Source organism: Malaclemys terrapin, chromosome 3 (genome assembly GCF_027887155.1).
Source record: "Malaclemys terrapin pileata isolate rMalTer1 chromosome 3, rMalTer1.hap1, whole genome shotgun sequence".
Taxonomy (NCBI): domain Eukaryota; kingdom Metazoa; phylum Chordata; order Testudines; family Emydidae; genus Malaclemys; species Malaclemys terrapin.
The window spans coordinates 111066407-111078404 of NC_071507.1; the positions used below are offsets into that span (position 1 = coordinate 111066407).

The 11998-nt window shown below is 42.5% G+C and overlaps 1 protein-coding gene across 3 annotated transcripts in view; it reads right to left on the bottom strand.

Moving 5' to 3' along the window:
* The window catches only part of L3MBTL3 (L3MBTL histone methyl-lysine binding protein 3), a 164156-nt gene extending 154967 nt beyond the window's left edge, over nucleotides 1-9189 (bottom strand). Inside the window, exons 1-2 of one of the 3 annotated variants that reach the window (XM_054024216.1) lie at nucleotides 7223-7290; nucleotides 5343-5402 (exon numbers count right to left, since the gene is read on the bottom strand). The gene's annotated coding sequence lies outside the window, so the exon portion shown is untranslated. Of the gene's footprint in view, nucleotides 1-5342; nucleotides 5403-7222; nucleotides 7456-9116 lie in introns of those variants that run through there. The other 2 variants (XM_054024215.1, XM_054024218.1) reach the window with 2 other exon arrangements.
* Between the last annotated feature and the right edge of the window lie 2809 nt (nucleotides 9190-11998).

Genomic DNA, 11998 nt, shown 5'->3' on the forward strand with positions numbered 1-11998 from the left:
ACTAAAACTTAGCTTGCAGATCGTTTGCAAGCAGTTTGTTCCAAGTATTCAATATTTGAAATTCAAAATGTTGGTTGGTTTCAATTGGACATGTAAGTCACACAGTATTGTCTCTGTTCCAGAAGTGTTTGATAATTATTCTGAGAATCAGGTTTCTGGTGGGAATGTTCCTGTTTAAAAGTTCAAAATCAATTTCCCACAAATATTCTCCAATCTTTTCTTAAAATATGCTGTTTACAGAAACACTGCTCTAAGTGAATTTACTCACTTGTTCAGTCACAGAAAGCAGAGTTTAAGAAAGGGGCGTAAACACAGCAGAAGGGAATTTAGGATTTTTGAAAGTTTATGAAAAAAAATTTGAGAATAAAAATGTTTTGAGTTATTCAAACAGCTCTAACTCAAGGAACAGTATGCAATTAGATTAGGTTACGCTGTCCAGCTTTCCCTTAGAAGTGGTCATTTCAATATTTAGTCTCTATTTTGGGGTCCACAATTGTGATAGCCTTTACATTTCGGTAGGTTTTCCTTCCATTTTTAGCAGTAGTTCTCCCAGGGCCTGATTCTACCACCTTTACCCACTGTGAGTAATGCCTTATTTCATTAATAGTCCCACTAAAGAGGTACTACTCAACATGAGTAAGAGTGTAGGACCTCAATGAGGAACCACTGTTCCTGTGCATGTGATAGCTGGGGTTCAGAGACTTGAGAGGCAGGCATCTGGGCCTAAAGAGAGTATTGTGACAAAACTTTACAATCTTGAATTGGCAGGAAGATGAACTGGATGGTTTTTAGCTCTAATGTCTATGATTAAATATAATGAGATTATAAAATGTGTTCTAGGTGCACGTAATATTCTTTTTTAATAAAAAAGTATAAATAAATCTACACCAGCCCAGTGTAAAACTAAACAAATCCTAGACCTGCAAAAAAAAAAAAAAAAAAAAAAAAACTATATTCTAACATTTATAGTGAGAGGGATGTTCAGATATCACCAAAGTTCAACAGATATGAACTCCATCTGACCAAGGAAGGAAGTGAATTCCAAAACTAAGACCCACCAAGAATCCCCTCTCCAACTTACAGACATATAACTCTGGGCATGCTGCAGCTGATCTAAAATACAATAGTAGGACCTAAAGATAGAGGCAGTCCTCTCACGGAAACACATGATCCAAACCATAAACCATAAAGAGCTAACAACTTGGATTGTATCTGGAAACAAACTGGAAGCCAATGCAGTTTTAAGATGACTGGTGTAATGTGCTCTGAGTAGCTTGGCTAAGCAAATGGGCAGCTGCATTCTGTATTAGCTGAAGTTTCCAAGTAATCTTAAAATATCCCCCCGTTTACAGCACACTGCAGTAATCCAATCTGTAGGTTTATTTGTTATAGTGTAAGTGTTCTAATGGCTTAAGGCTGCTGAGGCATGCTTCTCCCAGTTGCCCAATACCTTGCCAGAGAAGGTCCTGCCTCTTACTGGGGAGGGGCAGACAGAAATTACAGCTGTCTCCCCAGTCTCTGCTGGTGCTCCTCTCAGCACGGAGAATGCTCTGTAGCACTGTCATTTGAGAAGAATTAATTAGGAAGGAAAAATAACCCTTACAACCTAATCTTCTTAAACAAGATATATATTTTTAAGAGACAGAAGAAAAGGGAATATTGACCACAAAGGGCTATATGTATGTGTTTCTCAAGCAGGCCATATACATATTAATTTGATTGTAGCTAACCATCTCTCCACTGAAGGCCTCAAGAAGTGATTAACATGTTTTCTAGACTCTACTGTTCGGCAAGCATAAAAAACAGAGCAAAAAAAAATAGGGTTCAGGATGCAAACAACACTCATTCGTGTTTTTCCTTTTTTAAAAAAATTAAACCAACATTACAGGCACAATTTTTATTTTCAATCACTGGTACTCTCTTCTAGACTTCAGGACAGTCCTCTCTCCATGGGCTGATAATACCATGGGACTGTTATATTGTGCTGACCAATAACAAGTTTAGTTGCTAGAGGCACCTGTATTCGACAAAATCTCTGCTTCCTGGGGTCTTGACTATAAAAATGAAGAAAAATCTGAGACTGCTAGCTCTAAACAACTTCCTCTACTGTAGGTGGTAAGGAGAAAGAAACAGGCCAATGAAAGAAATTAGAACAGCAGTGAAGAAATTAAAGGAAAGGATAAAAATCATATGCTGTATCTACATCTATATAACACAGAATAATGAAGACTACTGTGTATCTATCAACTCCTTATTTTCTTTTTATCCTTTAAAGCTTTGATTTGATGGTTCTTTGAATTGATAATACCCCATTTTGCAAATCATATATGGTGCTTTATGAAAATAGTAGTCATATAGAGAGATAAGTTGTGGCCAAATAATGGAAGTATTGTGCCAAACCTTAACAGCAAGAGACGGTTCTATGTCCTAATCGTTAGATTACACTAAGAGCTTAGAACATCTGAGTTCAAAAAGCCTGATATAAAGCCCATTGAAATCAATAAGAACCTTTCCATTGACTTCAATGGGCTTTAGATTAGGACCTATGGCAGCATCTGCCATATGCCTTGAAGAAATCACTTCTCTCCTTAATTTTCTCATCTGTAAAACATAGTATTTTCAGATGTGTTGTGAGGATTAATTAATGTTTCTGCGGTTTGAAGAGGCAAAGCACAGCTTAAATATTTGAATATGAGCTTTCTGCTTTATACATATTTAACATTTTTATTAAAACAAACAAGTATCTGAAATAAGATTGCACACCTTCTTTAGAAAAGCATTTATCTTTACCAACTGGAATCAATAAGGAATGCATGCATCACAGAACAGACACAAAGAATAATAGAGTTAAAAAAATTAAGATAGTCTCATCTGTTGCAAGTTTCTCTACTTAAAGATTTCAAGCAAAGATATGGGAGGGATATGTCAATTAAATGTGCAAGCATTTAAAAAAAAAAAAGTAATTGTAAGGTTAGGTACTGAATGCGTCAAAAATCAATGCTAGTAGAAGCATTCATTATTTAAGTCAATGCTTGAAAAAGTTACCTGTCACCTACCCAAGTTCTGATAATCTAAGGTCTTATCTGTAAATTTGAAGAGAACTTGTATGTATAATTTTTAGCAAGAGAGTGGGCCCAATTCATTACAGAAATGCTCAGCAATGAAGACAGTGGATCTCAAAATTAGAGATATTACTACCGGGTCAACAGAACCTACTTGTGTATCACTCTTTTCAGACACTTAGGTACCACTACGATGGGTTTAGTATACGGGACCTAGGTAAGTAGATTAGACAGACAGACATGCATATGTCTTTGCTGTAATGCATAAGAGTGAAAGTGTGTGGGTCAGATGGCGATACAATGCATTAGGGCTCCCAACCTATTAATCTATAACCTCTATCCAATGGGAGCTGAAAGGCTATCCATTTTCTCTTATGGTACCAGTGATGGACTCGTAAGTAGCAGCGGCTCAGCCCTTGAACTAAGTGAAAATTGTCAAGGGCTGCTGTTACTACAGAGAGCAAAAGGAGGCAACCTAGTATCACAGGTAGGCTGAAAAATACCAGCACCACCATGCCCCACAAAGCCACATGCTGGGAAAGTTAGACATTGCCACCTGCAAAAAGCCTCTCCTCAGACAACCCAGGCTCCTCCTTTTCTAGTCACAGATCTGTGTAAATTATAGTCCCATTGACAACAAATGCAGTGGGACTGCACTTGTTGGAGTACTAGGAGTAGAATTACCCCTTCCTCACTGTAAAATTACTAGATTGGGCCCACCATCCCTTTAAGTGATCATTTAATTATCCTCTGTGGGAAGCAGGTTGGGTATATTTCACACTCTTACTCCCCCTACACACTAACGGTTTTCTTTCTTTCTTAATTTTTTCCCCTCACTACTTACAGGGGTGCCATGAACTAGAAAAAAAAGTCACACCCCTGAGTCTCTTTAAAGTACTGTCACAAACACCAAATACAACTAAAGAAAAGATATTAGAGAAAAATATCTCTCTTTTTACAGTTTGTTTACTTTGTGCATTTGACAGCACTTTGTGTACAGAAAGTTTCACTTTTTTCCATATCTAATCAGTCAGGCTCCTATAACTGTTCATGGAGGTCTTTAATTTAGCCACTGGGAGAAAAGCTACTTAAAAAAAAAAAAGAATTTGTGACCGTAAAACCATCAACACTGGCAGAGGGACCCAAGCGCAGGTAATAATTTGTAATAATTTGTAACTTACTCTTTTTTAAAACTGAGTAGCTTTTAGGGTATATCCCTTTAATATTATTTCTATCTCCTTTCTATCCACTTTCTTATTTTAGTTGTTACATCTTTCCTCTTCACTGGATTCTTCAGCAACACTTCCATATGGTTGTACCTCCCTACCAGTATGATAGTTTAAAGTCTTTCTCCATAGATGTTCTCCAGGTGCATCTATACTAGAAAATCTGGCACCCATTTTTCAGCAACAATGCATCTGCACCCCATCTCTGCTAGTAAAGGTATAAGATGTTTGCACCTGAGCCCCATCTCTGCTTGTGTGTTTACACCGTTGCTAACACTAAAATTGCTGCACCACTGCTAGAAAATGGGTAATATTTTCTAACAGAAACAGCCCTTGTTTAATGTCTTTTTAACTATCCATAGTTTAGAGCACCATAATAATACTTACTCAGTAAACAGTTATGCCACCAATCTAAAAAAGTCTATCACTGATATCTCCAATGTTGTTTAGAGACGACACAAAGGCAAAATTTTTCAAGTGAACCACTTGATCGGTTGTGTAATCTGTTATGGTGTATGCAGTCCTGAGTGGAGGTTTAATCTAATAGACAGTATTTCTAAGCAAAAGAACTCTGATGCCCCGTTCTTTAGTTTCTCTTAATGATTTGAGCCAGATGGCCAAGATTTACAATAAACTTCAGCCTACTTTTATTTGTTCCTTGGACTAAAAGTACTGGTTCTTCACAACTCCTGATTGGATGTCTCTCTGGACAGTACTGTACTTCATAGAATCTTTCTGCGGTACTTCATCTCACTTACTTTGAAATATTCATTTTTAGGAGAAATAAGATCCCCCTAGTTAATTTCACTGCATAGTTGGCCATTCTTTTCTGCTCAGTGACCAGCTCCCATCTGCCACTTTGTCTTTAACACAGAATTCAAGTCTCTCCAGCTCTTAATATAGCCACTGCATTATTGCATTTACAGACTTTTCTTTCTCTCAGACTTCGTGTAGTTCACAGCACATTTGCTCTTATGATCAGCAGATCTGCTCTTGAAGTACTCAACAAGCTACTACTACATATGCACAATCACTCTCTGTCTTTTGTAATCACCATGTTGTGCAGCCATTGATTCCTCAGTCTCCGCCTCCACAACATACACACTCCTCCATCCTAATTATAAGCAGCATAAAAAAAGATGAAGGGTAAATAAAGTAACACAAAAAATAAAGTCACCCATTCAATCAGCAATCCCTCTGCTCTCTCCACATACAACAGGTGAAGCCCAATTAAACTCAACAAGTGTTTGGTCATTAAGAGGAAAACAAACATTCACAATGTAGTCAAACAATTCCTTTTTTTCTTACAAGCTCTTGGGACTTTTAAAAGCACCCTTCTAGATAAAGTGATTAAATGAAGCTGACTTAAAATGAAAGATATAACATTAACAGCAAATTAAATGTAAATGAACATTTCATAACAAATATGTTTATTACACTATGGAATAGTCTCCCAAAGAGAAGACAGATCTATAGCACTTCATTTGCTTGATTCATTTAAAAAAATTAGACTGTACATAGCAGTTGAACATATACTACAGAGAATGCCAATTAAACCACACTTCTCAGAATTTAAACAAAATGACCCAGCATCTTCAATCTCTAGTTTTTCTCCCATAGATGTTAATATTAAAGTCAGTTACCCAAGCTATTGGGAATCATATACTTTTCCTTTGTAAGGAATCACTCTCCTAAAGTGCACATTATGTTTAAAGTTGCTTAGAAATATTTTATTATTTTAGAACATAGTTTTTTTGGGGGGGGGGGTTGGGGGGGGTTGGTAAAATCAGCTTTTTTAAAACAATGTGAATAGAAAACTTGGTGTTTCGGTTTTTATTTCAACACTCACCGTTCTATTGCTAGCCCTAAAAATATGGTGCCAATTCATGAGTAAAAACAAAAGTGAAAATGACCAGCTGTGGTCAATCTGAGTAAAATTGCAAAATTAAACTGCCTAAAAGTTAACTAGTTTTAAAACTTTCAAATTTATTACACATGGTGTTATTAGTAATAAAGATAATTCAAGAAAACAACCGTGACCTACAATATCAAAAGCTAGGCATTTTTCTGTGCCTAGTCTGTGAATGATACCTTAAGGGGCCTAATTTTCAGGAACTGCTGAGAACCCAACCTCTGAAAACCAGACCCCTTTATGGTGACAAGTGGGGAAGGGGGGGCACGGGGACCAAAAAACCCACTAGTCACTTTTCAAAATGTACATCTAGAGTTGTACAGGAACAGTAGAAGAAACATGCTCTTAATCAGTATTTTTGCCTGAGCATTCCTTTGAGATTAATCTTGACATCTAAAAGGAAATCAGAGGTAACTACAAACTGCAGGCCGACTTTGCATTTTCCTCCCTAGGGTGGATATCTCAGTTCCACCAGTAGAGGTCCCTCCTTGGCCACTTTTGCTGCATTCTTTTGCTGCACTTGAAACTTTCAAGTACTGAACTCAGATCCATATCTTCCCGAAAACTAGGGCAGAAATCAAAACGCCGAAAGTATTTGCATGCACCTTCCTGGCGTCCCCACGATTAACAATCCCACCAGAGCACAGGCTGCTGGAGGGTTTGCGCAACAACAGAGCGACGCGGTTCTTAGTAGATAAACACGGGCAAAGCCTACCCCGCGCAATTAAAGCGCCAGGGAATCAGCACGGGGCGGGGGCAGGCAGAAGGGAGCGCTCCTCGCTCAGCTGTCTGCCCGGCAGCAATGCCCACGCCGAGGGTGAGCGCAGGAGCGAGCGCGCAGTTGTGCGGGTAGGAACTGGGCGCAAAGCGCTCCTGAGGAAGTTGCATAACGAGAGAGGGACTCTGCTTGTGCACCGGGCCCCTGTGATTCCCCACCCCCACCCCCTTGCTGCAGACGGGGCCGGGATCCGGGAAGGGGAGGTTGACTTCCCTCACTCAACCCAAGTCAGAGGGAAACTTACCTTCTCCTCCCCCATCCCCACCCCCGGGGAGGAGGGCGAGTGCTCTCCGGCGGACTCGGGAGATTTGCTAGTGAACCCTCCTCGCTCGTGCTCAGCCAATCTCCAGAGTCCCCTGGAAGAGAAATTACCCTCCTTCCTAAGGGGAAGGTAAAGGCAGAGCTGCGGGAGGACTCTCCCTCCCCCAGGAGCCAGCTACTCTCCGCATCCCCAGCCTCCCGCCTTGGGGAGGCGCAGCCAGCCCCTCGCGAAAACTTTTCTCTCACGCTCTCGGGCGCGTCCGCTCCCACGATGGGGGGGGGGGAGGGGGAAGAGGAACGGGGGGGGGGAGGAACTTGAGTCCGCCCCCTGCACGTCTGCTCCCCCACGGCCGCTTAGCAAAGCTTGTGTTCCCCGGCCCGCTCTGTGTCCCACGTTCATTCCCGTCGCTGGGGAGGGGGCGGGCGGGCGCTTTGTGCGAGCGCCTTCCACCCCCACCCCAACTTGCTGCCTCATCACCCATTAGAGCAAGTGGCTGGTAGATATCCTGTTATTGTGCACACAGGCTGCAGGAAGCGGGGGGGGGGAGAGAATACTCCCCCCCCCCCAAATCTATAGGGTAAGCAACAATCCACAACTTGTGGAACTGCTGCCCCCCCCCCCCCGGCACACATTTCTACACGTGTGTCAGCACGCGCGCGCGCACACACAGAAGCCGTCCTCCAGAAGCCCCCCAGCACAACTCTACAGTCCCTAGAGTGACAGGAGCCAAGCCCCCCATGAATCGCATACAGCCCCCTCGGAGAGCCAGGAGCCACCCCACTCCCCACGTCTACAGCAGAGAGAGAGAAGCTCCGCACACGCCACCGACAGGAACCAAACACGCTCCAGCCAGACTGCCCCCCGCCCCCACCCCTTTCTTAAAAAATTGCCAGGAGCTTCTTTTTTTTCCTTTTTTTTTTTTTTTTTTTTGTACGTGTGTGTGTGCAAACTTTCCCCAAAATGGCGGAAATTGGGAGATGATATTTTAAATATCCCTCATACACACTCACACAAAGTGTAGAAGCAGAAGAAAATGCAAACTCTCTCTGCTGTGCGCTGAACAGGCCTTTGCACAAGGGACACGCTGCACGTTCAACCGGTATATCCCGGCAGCCGCCACCGCTCGCCGCTTCAAGACGCGAAAATCGGGGTGTGAAAAAGCCCCTGTCTTCTGCCCATTGCGCCCTGAAGCCCTTACGCCTCTCTTCCCTTTGGGGTGTCGGGAACCTGCCAATATGAACCTCACACGCACACACTCATGCACTCCCCCCCCCTCCAAATTCTAGCCGCTGCACCCACGTTACATTGTTCCTAGCGACACAACAGTGCCCCATAAGTGTCATTAAATGGAGCCAACTGACAAGCTCATTGGTGGGGCAGGTCTGCAAAATGTTTCTCTCCTTCCTCCTCCCTCCAACCCCCGCTCCCCCCGTCCACATTTCCCAGCAGCTCCCTCCTCTCTCTAGTCCACCCTTCGTGTGTTTGGGAAGAAAAATAAATAAATACAAGGCACCTCTCTCGCTCTCTCTTTTGTTCCTCTTTCACACTCACACACTTATTATTTAGGGAGATACCCAGTGACCCACCCGCTCTCCAGCCACTTGAGAGTCACTTGCCCACTTTCCCCTGCATTAAGTTCCATCCTTGCTGCAGAGGTGGGGGTGGAGAAGCCCCCTACCCCCCATACACACACCCTTCTCCGCTTCCCCAGATATGTTTCGTAAGGAAGGGAGAGGAGGTGCGTCTCCCTTTATCTCTCGCGCGCTCTCTAACTTTCATCTTCACCTAAGGGGGGAAATTAAAAACCATCACCAGCCGTTTGCATTGCACCGCCCTAACGGGGTCACAGATTAGATCAGAACCAGCCGCTTCTTACCCCCCCAATCTCTCTTTCTCCGTCTCTCGAGTAGTCCTGACAAATATGGTCCAGGGCTGCGGGCACAAGTGAGCATGCGCCCGTGGAGTCAGGGCTGGGGAAAGGGGAAACTGCTGCTGCCGCTGCCGCCGGGGTGTCTCATTCTTCCTCCCCTCGCTCTAGCTGCCGCTGCGCCTGAGCCTCCGGGAAGCAGCAGCAGCAATAATCAGTGTTACCAAAAATACAGCCACAAACAACAGCTACGGCTTAGGTGCATCATCTCCACTGATTTAATGCCGACGTTGAAGGAATAATAAGGAGAAAAATGCAGCAGTCGTTTACTATTTTTAGGTTTGAGGTTCCTTTAAATATTACTTTTCTTTATAGGGGGAGGATCTAATAGTAATAAGTCCCATCAGGTACTGTTAAATCTGTGCAGTCAGTACCAGGAGTCTGGAAAAGGTTTTATATATAGGAATATGCCCCCATATGGGGGGGGGGACACAAAAACAACTACAGAACTAGGTGAAACATATGATGAGTACATGACAATAATTAAGATCCTGATCTTGCAAGCTGCTCTACACAAGCAGACCTTTGCACTGGATAGTGAAGCTCCATATAGGTGTTGGGGGGTCTTCCCTTATCTAGCTCAGCACAGTATCAACCTAATTTTGTGTTACACAAAAATATTGTTTGTGCAATGCTAAAATCTTCAATAATAAAGGGACACAGTTAGCTTGAAATCTAATTAGTTTATAAGTTTAAAAAGTAATTTCAGGTATCACAGTTCACTATCACAATATCCTATTTTTACCAATAACTCTCCCTTACTGCAGTACAAAAAGTCCAAAGAAAGCTGACAATTGAAGGCCCCTAATCTGCTAGTGCAGACCCCTGCACCCAAATGGAGTCCCAGTGTGGAAAAACCCACTGAATTCAATGCAGCAGCACATGGGCACAAGGCCTAATTAACTACACAGAGAAAATGAAATTGACTGTACACAGAGTGCTCTCAAATGTACAAAGTAAACAAACTGAAAAAAGAACAATAATTGTAGTTATAGTATCATAAGGGGTCTAACAATAAGTAGAAATTTTTCAGACAGAAGAATTACTTTTCCTTTTAAGTTTGAAAAATAAGTAATCAAAACTGAATTTTCAGCTTTCAATATTTTGTTATCCGTTATTCTTGTATATATAACATATATAACTTCAGACTTAGCATCTTGAGTTTCCTTTTGCTCATCCTGCCAATGATCCACACTCAAAATTTCCATTGTTCTGTATTTGGAAATGTAAATAAAGTCAATGGCAGCATCAGGCCCAGGTGATCACAACTCATAATGAACAGGAATAAATATTTCAAGTGGATGACAAATATCAGCACTAAATATTAATAACAACAAATTAACACATGACAACAAATGCTCATCCATGAAAGTCAAGGATAACTAGCTAAAAGGCAAAAAGAAGAACAGGAGTACTTGTGGCACCTTAGAGACTAACAAATTTATTAGAGCATAAGCTTTCGTGGACTACAGCCCACTTCTTCGGATCTGTAGTCCACGAAAGCTTATGCTCTAATAAATTTGTTAGTCTCTAAGGTGCCACAAGTACTCCTGTTCTTCTTTTTGCGGATACAGACTAACACGGCTGTTACTCTGAAACGTAGCTAAAAGGCCTACATAAAAAACAAAAAATAATAAATGGCCACCTTTATTATAAATAGTGTTTGTTATGTATGTATTGCAGTAGACACCTGGAGGCCCAATCAAGATTGAGACTCCATTGTGTTTGGCACTATACATTCATAACATTACACAGTCCCTGCCAGGAGAAGATCTTTCAATCTTGGGCCCCCATTCAGCAAGATATTTATTTAAGAATATATGTAACTTGGGGCTACTCAAGTGCTTTAAATTATGCACATGCTTAGGTACCTTGCTGAATAAGGGCCTTACTAAGGCTCCATACTGCAGTGACTTATACATTTGTTTAACTCTACTAGCATGGGTGGATCCATTGATGGTAGTAAAGTCAAGCCCAGACTCATTTGCAGAATTGGGGCCTTAGTGTTACACATCACAACTGTGTCATGTTTGACATTTCTTATAGCTGTTTAGGTCAGATACTCTGCATAGGCATCAATTCCATTCATTAAACATGTAATAAGAAACTAATTACAGAATATGTATTAGCTTAATTAGATAATCGACATACTTTAAAACCATAGATTTAAACTATTACAGAGCAATGATCCAAAAGATACTAAAGAAAGAGAATATTTTTTACTTTAACACAGTGAAGAATGAAGAGATGAAATTTATTCAGAAAATGATTTTCACAAATACTGAGTACCAATAAACTAAGGCTAAGATTTTGTCATGGTAATTTTTAGTAAATGTCATGGACCTGTCATGATGTTTACTAAAAACAACCCTGACAAAATGGGAAGTGGGCGGGTCCAGCACCCACCTGCTGCTGCTCACAGCAGATGGGAGCTGTGGGCCCCTCGCTGCCCGTGGAGGCTTGGAGTTCCAGGACTGGCAACTGGGAGTTGCCAGGCCCCCGCCCCAGCTTGGAACTCTGGGGGACCCCCCCACCATTACCCGGCGCTCCGGGGGCCACCTGTCACTGCACGGCTGGGAGCTCCGGAGGCCCTCACCGCCTGTGGTGGCTCAGAATTCCAGGGGCCGCCTGTGGTAGCTCAGACCTGTGGGGGGCCATGCTGTGGCTCAGAGCTCCAGTGTCTTGGCGCTCCAGGCAGGTGCCTGGGAGCTGCAGGGCCCCCCACTGCCTGCGGGGACTGAGAGCTGGGGGGGGAGCACAGCTGAGAGCTCCAGAGCTGGCAGCTTAGAGCTGTGGGGCCCCCGCAGCTGAGAGCTCTGGCATCCCTGCTG